The sequence below is a fragment of the Meriones unguiculatus genome, chromosome 1 (genome assembly GCF_030254825.1).
Source record: "Meriones unguiculatus strain TT.TT164.6M chromosome 1, Bangor_MerUng_6.1, whole genome shotgun sequence".
NCBI classification, from domain to species: domain Eukaryota; kingdom Metazoa; phylum Chordata; class Mammalia; order Rodentia; family Muridae; genus Meriones; species Meriones unguiculatus.
The window spans coordinates 105,287,510-105,304,090 of NC_083349.1; the positions used below are offsets into that span (position 1 = coordinate 105,287,510).

At 43.2% G+C, this 16,581-nt stretch overlaps 1 long non-coding RNA gene across 1 annotated transcript; it reads right to left on the reverse strand.

Annotated features, from left to right (window-relative positions):
* Positions 1-899: 899 nt before the first annotated feature.
* Positions 900-3,290, reverse strand: LOC132649065 (uncharacterized). The gene is made up of 3 exons (XR_009587502.1): positions 3,161-3,290; positions 1,957-2,149; positions 900-1,107 (listed from the first exon to the last, which is right to left on the reverse strand). It is a non-coding gene; the product is annotated as an uncharacterized LOC132649065 (long non-coding RNA).
* Between the last annotated feature and the right edge of the window lie 13,291 nt (positions 3,291-16,581).

The following is a 16,581-nucleotide window of genomic DNA, read 5'->3' on the forward strand; positions in this document are numbered from 1 at the left end:
TACTCTAGCCCAGCCTCAAATTTAACAAACTATATTTGCAAGTATACAGAATCCTGCCTTCCTGGCACATATGCAGTGCCTCCTGGGTGTTCTTTTTGGAATCCCTGGGCAGATGATAACACATTCTGAGAATCTGAGGCCACAGTTGGGCAGGAGACTGGAGACATTGTCATTAAGGGTCTTTGTAAGGTGGTGAACCTGTCCTGTCATCTCCTCTGAGGGCTCTCTCTTTATAGGATGGGACAGAACTCACGTGTTAAAGATACGCGAGATTTAATTGATAGAAAATTCAATGTACATAAAAGCACTAAGATGGAGCTGCCAAAATGGCAATGCAGTTCTTACTGCCTGCAACAAACATAGGAAATAAGGTCTGTCAGTGTTGACAGTGAGCCTGTACATGGTGCTCTCAGATGAAGCACCTTAGTTCTTGTTCACAATGTTATCTCCAAGGGTCATTGTTCTCCCAGATTTAAGGGGAAAAAAAGCCAATCTTAGGTCCCAGAACTCAGAAAAGCAGGATGGACACTAATTTTCTTGACTATCCCCTCATGATCAAATATGCTACTATCTTAACTGCCTAGTACATTCCAGTTGGGGTCTGCAGTAGCTCATTTGACCGAAAGGGAGCAGGCTGCTAAACTTTATTGTGAATACATGAATGTGTTACATTTTAAGAAGTGCTGTTTGAAATGGATGAATCCAAAGCAATCTACCCATTAGTGTGGCATTAGGGCTCCCTGGTTTTCTGTGACAGCATTCTGTGAATGCTGATACTCTTGAACATTTCTGTACCTCCCATGCCTTCCCCCTGTGTCTTCATCACTCTGGTCTGCTGTGATCAAGCAGCCCAGATTTACTGGTTTATAAACAGATTTTATTTCTCACAGGCGGGCGACATGAAGTCTGGGATCAGGGCACCAGAGCAGCCAAGGTCTGGTTAGAGCCTCTTTCTGATTGTAGACTGATGGCTTCCATTCCCACACAGCAGAAGGATGACAGAGAATCCTCTGGGTCCATCTTGAAAGGGCACCAGCTCATTCATAAGGTCTTCATCTTCCTGACCGAACACCTTCTCAAAGGCCCCACATCTGCATCTTTATCACCCTGCATATTACAGTTTCCATTTATAAATAAAGGTGATTTACTGAGACTCAGTCCATGACACCTTCCCCGATCTGATCTCTGTTCTTCACAGTCACTTGTATGTAGGGCAGGCAAGTCACACTCACTGCCTGGGGTGGAGTCCTCACAGACCCACCACTAAGCACCAAACCCATCCATTAAGGAATACTCACACTTCCAGGATAAGTGTTAAGAATGATTATTTGAATTTTTCTACTAAATTATACAAAAGTATTTATTCTCATTTAGGAGATGGTAACATTGAGCCTATATGTGATCATTTAGAGAACGAAGGCCACTGTTGGTCTTTCATGCTTTGACAGGCACAGAACAACTTTCCTTCAGAACTTTGGGAAGAAAAGGTCTCATTGTAAATTCATGCTATGTTTCTTTGGGGGTGGTGCACACCTTTAATCCCAGAGCTCAGGAGGCAGAGACAGGAGGATCTCTGAGTTCATGGCCTGCCTGATCTACAGAGTGAGTTCCAGGACAGCCAAAGCTACACAGAGAAACCATATCTCAAACAAAACAAAACACAATAACAACAAAAGCATATTTCCTGATAAGACAAACTCTTGTTTCATTTTATTGCAAGCTTTAAATGACATAGCTATTAAAGAAATTCCTCAAATTTCTTTGAGAGAGCTAGAAGCTTCCATACTAGAGACCTCTCCTCTTTGGATTGCTATATGAGAGAACACTGCTGAGTGGGGTTGTCGGGTTGCCACCTGTATTGGGTATGTCACTCTGGTTAGGATGTTGGGAACCTGAGGAATTGTCACACCTCCTTTCATTGCTTATTCTTGGCATCATGCCTGATGCCTCACTCACCCTCTTACCCTTGACCCTTGTCCTGGATTGTTGACCATCAGGTCTTCTTTTCTACTGGTGCATTTCCACTGACACGAAGCAGAACCCCTTCAACAACCCTCCACCTCCCCATGGAAGGAAGCACAGAAACCACCCTGTTCTCTGTGGCCATCAGTCTTCCCTGTCACAGGCTTCATAACGCCAGATGAATTTCCTGCCGAGGAAGATAGGCCAGGTCACAAGTCCAAAGAAAAATACAAAACAACGAGCCAAAGCAGATGAGCAAGCAGAGGCAAAACCAAGAGCCACTGGGGAAAATGACACCAGACACAGAAGAAGGAGTAGTTAGAGGTGTTCCTTAAGAGAATATGGATTCAGACATGTTTGACAGTGCCAAAGTGCAGGAATAACAGAAGCAGAAAATGAGAGTTTGTACTGAAAGGGGAAAATGTCTAGACATTTTAATCTTCACGCAGAATGAAGAAGTAAAAAGGAATTGGAAAGGTAGATCATACTGAAAGGCTTTTTCTGGTTTCTCTCTTTGAGCAGCCTTTGTTCTGAGGAATAGGCCATTGCTTCAATATATTGAGATCTCTGGGGCATTCCAAGAAGACTCTCTAAGCTGAAAGCTCTTTGGTGCCTCATTGTTAATGGGTAGAATTCTGTGCCTCCACATCAATATTTTTTAAATGAACTTCTTGGCCCTTGACAGTCTATCATCAGTTATACACACCTTTCGGTGAATAAGGTTATCACAATTTTCCCAATGGTTGTGGGAGAAACATGTTTTAAAAAGAAGAAAGAAGAGAAGGAGGAGGAGGAGGTGAGTGTGCTGGACTCATGTGTGTTGCATGAGTTTGCTGGAGAAATGCAAATCTGCATGACCTGTCTACTGAAATGCTACATACCTGTCATATGTGAGTATGTCCCATGTTGCCTGCAAGTGCTATGAAAACCTGCTGCCCTGCTGATATTAGATCAGAAGAGACCACATTCAAAGCAAAAGCTGGTAGAGGTAGGTCTCTGCTTTCACTTCTGTTTAACCTCACTCTGGCCAAGATTCCTCTGACCCAAGACCAGGCAAGTACCCACAGTCCAATTTAGGTATTCTGTGGGCCCTTGAGGACTTGATTCTCTAACTCTGCTCTTTACTTGAGTTTCTATAGTCAAGCAGTTGTCTCACATAGCAACACTTCTCAGAGCAGCCTGTCTAGAGTCCCCTTACCTGTGAGAGCAAGGAATCCGATTTCCAGTGAGTGCAAGGCCGCCTTCTGCCACCTTTCTCAGAATACATCTGTGCCCTGTGGCCAAGAGACCACAATATTTAAGGAGTGTCAGAGAGCAGCCTGCCTGCCCCAAGTTGGACCTTAGTGTATGTCTGCATCTTCCTGTCCCCATGAACCTCAGATACCCTTGATTATGCCCTCTGCCTGCCCCAATCCCTGCTCAGCATCCCTCACAGCTGTCCCCACACCCTTCCTGTATGGAACACACATGCTTAATCTGAGTTCACTGGGGTTATGGGTTTCAAGCAAATGCCCTTGGAATTCTAGTTAACATTCAGATGATTTACTGAAACAGGCCTCTGTTGTGGAAAATAGCTCATCTGTTTTATTTTTTAAATTTTTTTTTATTTTCAAACTTCACAAAGAATTCCTTAAAGAATGTTTTCCCTGTGCCATTCTCAAGCTACTGTGAGTGTGAGGGAATTAATAAAGTGGGTCTTGGAACCTAGGAGATGATTTTAATTTATGAGCTAGCTCACAAAGCCTCTTTTTATTATCTTAGTGTTTTTGGATAAATTTCTAATTCTTTAAGGTATATACAGGGAGCCACTGATTTCTGCTCTCATTCTTCTGAGCTTAGTCCTGTTCTTCTTTTCATTCATAAGTCAAGACCCTTCTTGGCTTTTGTTAAATTCTGGTTTTGGAAACATAAAACTAAGGGACAACAATAACAAATAAGGATCCAGTGGGGAAGAATGTCAAAGCATAACACACCCTGCAAGTTGAATTTTCTCAGGCTTTGGTGTGGAACCCACCAGGACCTTAGATCCTATCCACAGCATACCAAAAGCAACCTCTGCAAAGCAATGGTAGCCCACAATTGTCTGGTGTTGTGCTTATCTCTCACAAGAAGGGAATCAGTGTTTCCATCACAGCTATAAGTATATCTTTAGTTTTCCTCTGTAGAACTGTATCGTGCCCAAGTGTTTCCATTGATTTTCAATGTGAGCTTCATCAAGTAGCAAACATGATCTGTGTGAGTGTGGATGAATACTTCAGGTAGCTATTGTCTATCACACCAGGCACCTTAATTCATCCCTCAGTGGGAACTTTTTACTTCTCATTTTGCTGCCTGAAATCCCCCCCCCCAAAAAAATGAAGAGATAACCTAGATGAAAAAATTTTTCTATGTTCAAAATGAAAATTCATGATGCGAGAAACTCATGAAGTCTTCCCACAGTAGTGAAAACGGTCACTATCAGAATGTTTTCTAGTGCTGCAAAGAAATAAAGGCATTGACTGGAGGAAACAAGGAAAAAGAGAAACTTCTCCAAGTTTGCACTTCAGTTGGTGGAAAGGAAATTTGGTCAAGACAGTTGGGCTCTCCTAGAAGAGAGGGTTAGGAGGTGAGAAATGAGCACTTAGACAAGGGGTTCTCAACCTGTGGGTTGCGACCCCTTTGGGGTCGCATATCAAATATCCTACAATCAGATATTTACATAATGATTCATAACAGTAGCAAACCTAGTTATGAAGTAGCAATGAAATAATTTTATGGTTGGGGGGGTCACCAGAACATAAGGAACTGTATAAGAAGATTACAGCTCAATACCTATCCAGAAAGGCAAAGAGGATGGACATCAGAAGGAGAAAAGAGGGAACAAGTCAGGAGCCTGACACAAGAGGACCTCTGAATATCTCTGCCCTGCAGTCTATCAATGTAGATATTGAGACTTATGGGCAACCTTTAGGCAGAGTGCAGGGAATCTTAGGAAAGAGGTGGAAAACAGTAAGATCTGGAGAGGACAGGAACTCCATAAGGAGAGCAACAGAACCAAAAAATCTGAGCACAGGGGTCTTTCCTGAGACTGCTATTCCAACCAAGGACTATGCATGGAGATAACCTAAGACCCCTTTTACAGATGTAGCCCATGGCAGTTCAGTATCCAAGTGGGTTCCATTGTGATAGGAACAGGGACTGTCTCTGATATGAACTGATTGGCCTGCTATTTAATTACCTCCCCCTGAGGGGGAAGCAGCATTACCAGGCCACAGAAGAGGACAATGCAGCCACTCCTGATGAGACCTAATTGACTAGGATCAGAAGGAAGGAAAAGAAGACCTCCCCTATCAGTGGACTTGGGGAGGGGCATGCATGCAGAGGGTGGAGGAAGGGAGGGATTGGGATGGGAGGAGGGAGGAAACCACGGGGGGCGGGGGAGGATACAAAGTGAGTAAAGTGTAATTAATAAAGAAAAATAAAATAAAATAATAAAAAAAGAAGGTTACAGCATTAGGAGGGTTGAGAAACACTGCCTTAAAAGGTACAATAGGCAGATTTGCCCCCTGTCAATGTTTGCTCACTGCAGTCTCAAACAGTCACAGAATACCAAAACAGAAAATTGAGAGATGCTAGTGAGGACATTCCTGTTGTGTGTAACTGACTCAGAGGTGAGTTGCTTAGTTTCCTGTAGTTAGTGAACCAGAATCCCACATCTCTCCTCCTCCCCTCTTTTCTTTTCCCCTTTCTCCCTCCCTTTCTCTCCTCTCTATCATTCTCCTCCTCTATCTTCCTCTTCTTGTTCATTCATACAAAAAGACAAAACTCTTGCCTCAAAGGGAATAAGAAATAGTTTATTCTGGAATCAAATATGAGTGACCATGACATGGGAACACAAATTTAGATTACCCCAAACACAGTGTTCTAATGTGGTAACCGTTCTTTGAGGTTTTAACAATAGCAATAAAGAAAAATCCTAAATCAAAACACTCCTTAAATGTGTTAGTGGGAACATTAGGGTAGGTTATAGCAAAGTCTAGAAACTTCTGTTATGAGTCTTAGATACCTCCTGGTGACATTTTTAGATTTTGTGTTGGTGGAGATTAGGCATCTCTTCCTACGTTCCACAAAGATGTTAAATCACACATCAAGGGAGGGCAATAAATGACCATTTATGGTGCTAAGACAATCTAAAGTCGTATGGCTGTGGACCTGAAACATTCTAATTCTGCACAATAATGGAAGTTCTCATCAGTCAAGCAGAATGCTTCATGTGGGCATGGCTTTTCCCTCCCTGGGACCCTCAGTTCATATTTCCTCTCTCTTTCTCCCTCAGCTTTGTCCCTCCCTCCCCATTTCTCTCTTTCTGTGTCTCCACGTCTGCTTGTCTTTGGACAGATTCTTACTATGTAGCTTATGCCTCTATCCTGTCTTAGCCTCCTCAGCACTGGGACTATAGGGGCACAGCTCTACTTCCAGCTTGATTTCCTGTTCTGTGACTGAATTCATCTTTCTCAGAGGAATCACTTGCTTCCTCCCTTTACTTTACCCCCAAGGTGCAAAAACTCAGTAAATGCTCTGACTCTGTGGCCTAGAGGCTCTTCTTGATTGCCACAGTCCTCCTGGGAACTTTGCTCTCCTGAGGAATTGTTTCCGCAGGAAATGAATTCTTGGCTATAAGCCAGCCAACTGGCAGTCCAGTGCTGGGTCAGACCCCCTATGCCACACTGAGGCCAAAGGTTCCTCACAGACTCAATTGCCTTTTTCTCAGGTTTTCTTTGACCTGGCGAGAAGTTAGAGCCTGGGAAGGGGACATGTGACCTTGGAAATGCCCAAAGTTCCCAGGGCTGGAGTGAGAGGCTGATGAGCTTTTCCGGTCATCTGTTTCCTGTCAATAATTTCAAGAGCTGCCATGGGAGGAAATGACCCTTGGGATCCTGTAATCTTTGACACAACTCATGATAAGCCCAATTATGAGCATTGTGTAAACAGTTCCAACATAGAGTAGGCCCCAGATTTGGGCTGGGAGTGGGGTGGGTGTGTCAGGGATGAGGTGTGGCCCAGCCTGAAGCCCCTGAGGTGATGAATAGGAGAGGTATAGTTGAGGGCTAGGAGGAGCTGAAATTGAAAACAAGACGCCGGAGAGGCACAGGTTGGTGTAATGGTCACCCTGCACTGATATGTCAATTGAGCTCTGCAGGGTTTTTACAAAGCATTTTTCCACGCTCATGAGTTAGAGATGATATTTTTCCTGTTTCTTTGAAGAGAAATTGAAGCATGGTTTGACCTCTAGTCTTCATTTCACAACCCCGCTATTCCTGCTGTGCTTAAAATACCTTCAGACCAAATGGTGTAAGGGACGGTGGGAACAGGATCAAGAGAGATTACAAAGTCAGGATTTGACCTAGGGACACAAACTTTCTTGTCCAAGATGATGAAAACTTGGTAAAATGCAATATACCTGTGTCTTAGTCTCCTCTTTGCTAGCTGTGGTTATCTTAGACAAACTACTATTCTGTGCCTTGGCTACTACTTTATAAAATAGGAGTAATTATAGGACCACCAGCTAAAGTTGAGACTATTTGATGACACACTGCATGTAAGATGCTCATTGCTCTACCTTGCATGCCATCAGTGCTCAATAGATGTTGGCTATTCTCACTGATATAACTGAGATGCTTTCTTTATTCGTGTTGATAAAATGGGTGGAATGACAGTCACATAAGAATATCAGGCATGAGAGACTCGAGTCAAGAAAAAATAGAGAAGCAGATGTGGAGGAGGGGTTCAAAAGGTAGGAGTCCCTTTAGTACACTGTCACAGCTTCAGTACCTACTAGGTATCCATCATTGCTCTGTGTTCTGAGTCTGAAGTATGTAACCACAGAGGCAGGCAAGCTAGAACTACCTGAGCCGCTACTATGAAAATGTGTGTACATGGTGATGGGCACCAAGAGAAAGATCCCAGGGAGCCAAGAACTCTTCACATGGAAGTGACACATGAGTTCCAAATGATCTGAAGGAAGACTTGAAACAACTTCACCCAGCCACTGAATGTGAGGACATGGCGGAGAAAGGTAAGTGTTCTTAGTACCAGGCTCTGTAACTGACTTCCCACCCCTGTGACCAAAATACCTGACAAAAACAGAGGAGGGATTTCTGTGGCCTCATAGTTGCAGGGAATTTTAGCAACATTGCAGGAGGAAAGGCATAGCAGAGCGTTGGTCTGTGGCGGTGGGAAAATGAAGTTGGGCTGTACACATCACAGTGCACTAGAAAATAGCAAGGGTTCCAGAACTGGAAGCTGGGTTATGACCTTGAAGTCACCTACCCAGTGCATTACTTTTGCCAATTAGACACCATCTAATAAAGGTTCCACTGCCTCTCTGAAATTACCACCAGCCAGGGTACAAGCCTTTACAGTATAACCTGTGGGGGACATTTTTGATCTAAATTATAGCAGTAGTAAAGTGACAATACAGTTGGACAAAATGGAGGGCTGGAAAGTAGGGCCACAAAGTCTAAAACTGCAGCCTACAAGAGCCACATAACTCATCTTGAGAGCAGATGAGGTCTCCATGGGACAGAAGGTGACAAAAGTAAATACAAGGCCTAGAGCTGCGGAGAGGTGGTTAAGAGCGCTTTCTCCTCTTGTGATGGACCCTGATTTGGTTCCCACCCTGGTGGCTCACAATCATCTGTAACTCTAGTTCTGATGCCCTCTTTTGACCTCTGCAGGCACTAGGCATGCACATGGTGCATAGCCATACATGTAGGCTAATACTCATACACAAAGTGTAAGTAGATAAAAGAAATTTTAAAAAGAAAGCTTTTAGCCAACCTTTGCTATTACTTTTCTACCTTCAGCCAATGTCTGGTTTGAATACAGGGCTGTCCAGGAATCTCAGTCTATGTGAATGAAGACAAAAGCAGGCGGCATCATATACTCGGGTGGAATACTATTGTATCCACAGGGAGTCCACCAAGGCTTGGAAGTGAGATGACTGTCTGCCAAGGTATTTATTTATTTTTATTTTTTTTAATATTAATCACAGTTTATTTACTTTGTATCCCAGCTGTAGCCTCCTCCCTCATTCTCTCCCAATCCTACCCTCCCTCCCTCATCTTCTCCCTGTCCCTTTTCAAGTCCACTGCTAGGGGAGGTCCTCCTCTCCTTCCATCTGACCCTAGCTTATCAGGTATCAGTACTGGCTGCAATGTCCTCTGTGGCCTACCAAGGCTGTTCCTCCCTCGGAGGCAGGGGGAGGTAAAGGAGCCAGTCCTTGAGTTCATGTCAGAAATAATTCCTGTTCTTCTTACTAGGGAAACCCACTTGGATACTGAGCTACCATGGGCTACATCCGAGCAGGGGTTCTAGGTTATATCCATACATGATCCTTGGTTGGAGAAACAGTCTTATAGAGGACCCCTGTGCCCTGATATGTTTTGTCCTTGCGGAGCTCCTGTCCTCTCCTGGTCATACTAACTCCCCCTTTTATCATATGATTCCCTGCACTCTACCTAAGGTTTGTTTATGAGTCTCAGCATCTGCTTTGATACACTGCTAGGCAGAGACTTTCAGAGGCCCTCTGTGGTAGGGTCCTGTCCTGTTTCTTGTTTACTCCTACTTCCCATGTCCACCCCATTTGTCTTTCTAAGTGAGGATTGATCATTTTACCCTAGGTCCTCTTTCTTGTTTATCTTCTTCAGTTGTTCATATTTTAGTATATTTATCCTATCTTATAGGACTATATAAGTGAGTATATACCTTGTGTGTCTTTCTGCTCATGGGATGCCTCGCTCAGGATGATCTTTTCTAGATCCCACCATTTGCCTGCAAATTTCATGATTTCCTTGTTTTTAATTGCTGAGTAATATTCCATTGTGTAAGTGTACTATAATTTCTGTATCCATTCCTCCGTTAAGGGACATCTGGATTGTTTCTAGGTTCTGGCTATTATGAATAAAGCTGCTACAAACATGGTTGAGCAAATGTCCTTGTTGTGTACTTGAGCATCTTTTGGATATATGCCTAGGAGTGGTATAGCTGGATCTTGAGGAAGTGCTATTCCTAATTGTCTGAGAAAGCACCAGATTGATTTCCACAGTGGTTGTACAAGTTTACATTCCTACCAGCAGTGGAGGAGGGTTCCCAATTCTCCACAACCTCTCCAGCATGTGTTGTCACTTGAGTTTTTAACCTTTGCCATTCTGACTGGTGTAAAGTAGAATCTCAGGGTCATTTTGATTTGCATCTCTCTGATGGCTAAGGATGTTGAGCAGCTCTTTAGATGTTTCTCTGCCATTCAATATTCCTCTACAGAGAATTCTCTGTTTAGCTCATTACCCCATTTTTTTAATTGGATTGCTTGATTTATTGCTTTTTAATTTCTTTAGTTCTTTATATATTCTGGATATTAGCCCTCTATCAGATGTAGGGTTGGTGAAGATCCTTTCCCAGTCTGTAGGCTATCATTTTGTTCTAATGACAATGCCTTTTGCTTTACAGAAGGTTTTCAGTTTCATGAGGTCCCATTTATCAGTTGTTTCTCTAAGAGCCTGTGCTGTTGGTGTTCTGTTCAGGAAGTTGTCTCCTGTGCCAATGAGTTCCAGGCTCTTCCCACTTTTTCTTCTAACCGATTTAGTGTATCTGGTTTTATGTTGAGGTCTTTGATCCACCTGGACTTTAGTTTTGTTCAGGGTGATAAATATGGATCTATTTCCATTTTTCTGCATGTGGACAACCAGTTCTGCCAAGGTATTTGTATAGGTTAATTCTATATCAATTTGACACGAGATAAAGTCATCTGAGAGGGGGAATCCCAATTGAGAAAATGCCTCCATAAGATTGGGCTGTAAGCAAGCCCTTAGAAAGTGTTCTTAATTAGTGATTGATATGGGAGGTCCCAGCCCATTGTGGGCAGAGCTGCCCCTGAGCTGGTGGTCCTGGGATTTATAAGAAAGCAGGCTGAGCAAGTCATGAGGAGTGAGCCAGTAAGCAGCACTCTTTCATGACCTGTGCGTCAGTTCCTGCCTCCAGGTTCCTGCCTCAACTTCCTTCAGTGAGAGACTATGCATGTGGAAGAATGAGGTAAATAAATCCTTTTCTTCCCAACTTTCTCTCGGTCATGGGGTTTCATCCCAGCAATGGTACGCCTAACTAAGACAGTACTACTGCTGTAAGTTTTATCAGTAGAGTGTTTTAAGAAAACACTGGCTTTGCATAAAACTTTCACAAAGCTCTGGGTGCCTCTCTCCCTTCCGGAGAACTTGTGATGGGGAGGAGTCACAAGCCTGGGAGATGGCATCTCAACCAAGCACCCGTATAAGGAAGGGCCCACGTATAAGAGGAAGTCTCACACTGTAGGCTTCCATCCACATCCAGGTCTCCTGCGGATCCAAATTTCTTTACTTGTAAAAGTGGGTCTGATTTGGCACAGGGTCGCTCCAGCTCTCCACAGAGCCTGGGCTCAGAATGAAGAAGGGAAGCAAGGGAGGCGTTTGCTTCATCTAGCTTGAATGTTGTAAGTTCAAGCACACATGCGGTTCTAGAGATCCAAATCACTTTGCCCTCCACCCCAGTTTTGACATTATGTAACAGTATGACCTTAAGAAATAGATTTTAGCTTTTTTCCCCATCTTCATCAAAGAGGGGGAAGATAAGGAGTGTCTTTAGGTCTGGGTAGTCTCTGCAGTCTCATCTAGGTCTGGTTTCTGTCGACAGTTACTTGATAGAGTGGCTGATACTGCAGGGTGCTGTTGTTTCCCAGGATGCAGGCCATCCCAGGGGCTTCTGCATGTTTCCAGATGGGAGAGATCAGGAAGCAGCTAGCTCCTGACCAAGGTCTTGTGAGATCCCAAAGATCAAGGCAGGGAGGCAGGGTTTAGGGGGATGGGGAAAGCTTCTCTAGTTTATTATATTGGGCAACAAGCCTGCTTTGAGTTCTGTGAAGTGAGATGTGAGAGCGCTGATGACGTCCACATTCTGTGAGAATGAAATCGTTCTCAGCATGCCAGTCTTCAGTGTGGTGCCGAGAGGAGTCCCAGAGAGACTAGAAATTCAGAAACCACCATTAGCTAAACAGTTTACTAGTCTCTAGACACCGGAGGCCACTGATCAATGCTCTGAAGAATACCAGAGCATGTCATCTGGCTCTCCAGTTGGCTTTCAACCCTCTTCGAGAAAGGGAGGACATGATGTTTTGTGTATGGAACGCAGCTTGGATGTGATTAAATAGTTTGTGCCAATGATGCCAACTGTAGTCTTTTGGAGCCCGTGGCTAAAACTGAATGTCAGCTTGAGCTAGGTTTTCAATGTGGAGTCAACTTCAGGTCCAACAAGGTGAGGAAATTATGATTAATTAATTAATTAATTATTAATATTTTTGGACTGGTTAGGTGCCAGCCATTACACAGAGAGAGCACCTTAAGGTGGAGAGAAGGGGGACTGTCTAAATGTGACTTCAGTCAATGGAATGTGAGATCCTGGATTGTAGAAGTTTTATCTAGTTCTTTCCATGCCCTCTGATTTATGGCAATGTCTGTCTATAGGGAGGTACTCAATAAAGTCTTGTTTAAAAATGAATTGAATTTATTACATTTCAAACTCCTTTGTAAATCTCTCTCCTGACCATCAAAACAATCAATAGGAAAAGAATAGAATTGATTTCACTATTAGGGGTGTAATTGGTTTGGTGATAAATCACTCCACCTCCAGGGTAAACTACTAAGCTGATTTCTAACACATAGATTGTTTTTCTGCCATTTTTGAAAGTCTTGTAAATGGAGTAATAGTTTTCGTGTCTGGATTTCTTTTCACTCAGTAGTTTGTGAACCCCACTGGTATTGTAGCATAGAGTGCTTGTTTGTCCATTCTCAGTGATGTATACCGTTCCACCACAAGAATGTTCCTTTGTTTTATTTATCCATTTGGGTAGTTTTTGGCTATGTTTTGAATACTTATGCTATGAATGTTATTTCCACATGTCTTTTGTGCAGGAAGTTAAGGACACATATTAGATAATACTCTGGAATGGATTCATTTTGGCATGAGCACACAGATGGTTAACTTTGGTATTTATCATCAAACATTTTTCCTAAAAGATATTTCTGATTAACATGGTTTTTCTCAAGTTTACCTGGGGTCTACCTACATAGCTTGGTCTTCTGAAGTAGCTAAGGAACTAGGGATTTCTTCAGCAAGGGGAGAGCTTCTGGGAGACATACCTTTACCCAGCTGCTTTCTCTGCAGTTTATAACCTTGAAGAGGGGACAAAGAGGGGACAAGCACCAGTCATGAAAGATTTAGGGCTTTTTCTTTATAGAAGTGCTGTTTTTTATTTTTTATTTTTTGCACTTAAGCTTTCATCTTTTATGTAAGCTCACAAGTCCTATGGTACCTCTTCTGAGGTGGCTGACTCTTCCAGGAAGAGAAGATAAGTGATTGGAAGACTCTCCTGGGAGGAGGGGCAATCTATACCGAGCTTTGAAAGGTGAGCATGATACAAAGCAGAGAAGGGTACTTTCTTTCCTGTCCAAATGTGTTTTTAAAAGGATGGTGTTGGGGCAAAGATGATGTGGCGGGTATTTCTATCCTAACAGCCAGACATATGGACTTGAAGGCATGGGCTATGTGCTTCTAGGGGGAAGGCTGCGTGAAGTGGCCAGTGATACTGAAGGTGAATCGAGGAGGAAAGCCCTACCTCTACGAGCATTTAATGAAGCTTAAAGTCCGAGACTCATTTAAGATGCAAATGTTTCAGAAACATTAGAGGAACTAAGTTATGTTCATTTTAAGACCCTTTCCTACCCAAATGCGTTCTCAAATGTGATGAGAAACTAAAGAACTGCCTCTAAAGCATGGGAAGTAAAGGGGAAGTTTGGAGTGGGGGCAGACTCTGGACTCTGAGCTCGAGGCTACCATCAACCCAGGTGGAAAGTGTCAGGGCAGAGCAGGCTGGAGGGAACAGTCTCCCTTCCTGAAGTCCTGCTTGGTGAGAGGCTGTGAGGAAAGGATATGCAGAAGGGATGTCCCAGGACATACCCACGGCAGACTAAGCAGTCCAACAAGAGCTGGAACCGCTTGGGCATTTTACTGTACACAGGGCCATTGTGCAGGATGCACACCAATTTCTTCTTGCTTGATATTTGGAACCCACAAGACGTGACATCAGAATCTATATTCCCCACGGAGGGCTGTCCTCATGACTGACACCTCAAGGAACACCCCAAATCCTGCCCTTCAGATTAGTGTCCGTGCAGCAGCCACCGGGTCAGAAAGCAGGCAAAGCAGTTGGGAGTACATCAGGAGCTCCAGTCCGTAGAGATGGGCAATCAACCATGGGAGCCCACCTCTGTCTTAAGCATCACCAGTTAAGGCAGTGGTTCTCTACCTGTGGGTCGTGACCCTGTGGAAGTATCAAAAGACCCTTCACAGGAGTTGCGAATCAGATATCCTGCACATCAGATATTTACATTACAGATCATAACAGTAGCCAAATTACAGTTATAAAGTAGAAACAAAATTATTTTATGGTTGGGGTTTCACCATAACACGAGGAACTGTATTAAAGGGTTGCAGCATTAATGGAAGACTGAGAACTGTGGAGTTCTCAGGGATACCTGTTCTTACTGGGACCACTCTCAGGATGCATGCATTCTTTAGAGAGTTCCTTTCTCTCTTATGGCCAACCTTGATGGCCTCCTTGGGGGTGCTTTGCCCTGGATTCCCTCCCCCATTTGAAGGAACCTTAAGGCAAGCTAAGAAGAAAGTAGAACGAGGAGCTGGAAGGGTGAAGGGGGCTTCTTTACCCATCATTTCTTTTAGATGTGGTCAGTACACCTGAATAGTAGCTAGACATCCTTTTGACATCCTTAATCTCATTTCTACTCCTCACCGGGTCACGGAGGGGTAGGATTTATTTATTTATTTATTTATTTATTTATTTATTTATTTATTTATTTATTTATCTATTTATTGCCACATGTTTTATAAATGAAGAAACATCCATGAATTCATCCATCCAGTCAGTCAGTGGACATTCATCAAGCATCTGTCTGTTCATGCTGCAATGCCCTGTGGCTCTGCACACCCAAAGAAAGGATGCTGTCCTTGCTTCTAAGAGCTTGAAGTTGGGTCACATCCCTCACTGTCACTGTTTCCTGAAAGGCCAATGTCTGATCTAATAATGAAGATGTGTCCTTAGAGTCTTCTGTGAGAATGTCATTTTAAATGCAGGCGGATGTTTAGATAGCAAGGTTCTTTTGTTTGCTTTGTTTTTGTTTGTTTGTTTCAAGACAGGGTTTCTCTGTGTAGTCTTGGCTGTTCTGGACTTGCTTTGTAGACTAGGCTGGCCTTGAACCCATAGACTGCCTCTGCCTCCCAAGTGCTGGGAGTAAAGGCATGCACCACCATGGATAGCAAAATTTTTAAAGCTTTCTAAACAACTGATTTTACACAACCATTCCCATGCTTATAGTTCTAACATGCACATGAAAAGATGGGTTTTCCTAGTCGAACCGAGTAACTGCAGCTGCCTGAAATGGCCCAGAAATGTAAACTAGCATTGCAGCTAACTGAGTAGCAATTAAACTTTGCAAAGGCCACATTTGCCTAGAGACATGCCTGTAATTGAAAAGGTTAAAAATCAATGAATCCATTAGAGATAAAAAAAAATCTATCGTGTTAATATAAATTCTTAATGATAGATTTGGTCAACCATGTCTTGTTCTGTGAGGTCCTGCCTGGAGTCTGCCCACAGACACAGCATGTTGTCACAACCCACATGCGAGGGTCGCATAAGTGACTATTAGGGTCATGAAGAACTAGGCAGCCAAAAATGTTTCTGGATGTTTAAGGACCAAAAATTAACTCAAAATAAATCTGTAACGAGTCCAAGGTGTTCTGACTGTACTGTACTCCCATGTTGCATTGCGTAGCCGTGGCTTTGAACACACATGGGCACTTTGCACGATATATGCCATCAAACAGTGCTATACCAACAAAATGCCTGAAATATCTAGGCACAAATTTCACACTTCTGCATACTAAGAGTTGTGGTGTTTTACTGCACGTACAAGGTTTTCTGCTCTTACAAAAACAAAATGGCTTAACACTGTGGACAGCAAGGACTTTTAATATTTTCCCACCATCAGTCCTCAACCGTAAGAATCGAATTAATGTATCTTTGGACTTTGTTGTATTACAATATTTGATTTTAAAAGCTACTGTACAATTGCTTACTTGAGTCTCATAAAATATGAAATTAATTTTGGCTCAATATTAGAACCGAATTTCCACCAGTTTCTGAAAAGGCTCTACAGAGGTTTCTGCCATTTTACCCTACGTATTTATGAAAAGCAGCATTCCAGGGGGTGGAGAGATGGCTCAGACATTAAGGGCATGCACTGTTCTCGAAGAGCATCCACGCTCAATTTCTAGCATCCATCTGGATGGTTCACAGCTACTTGTAACCACAGCACTGAAGGGCCTGGTACTTCTGGCCTCTTCAAGCATGTTTAGACACACACACACACACACACAGTCACACACAGTCACACACAGTCACACACACTCACACACACTCACACACAGTCACACACACACACACAGTCACACACACTCACACACACTCACAGTCAC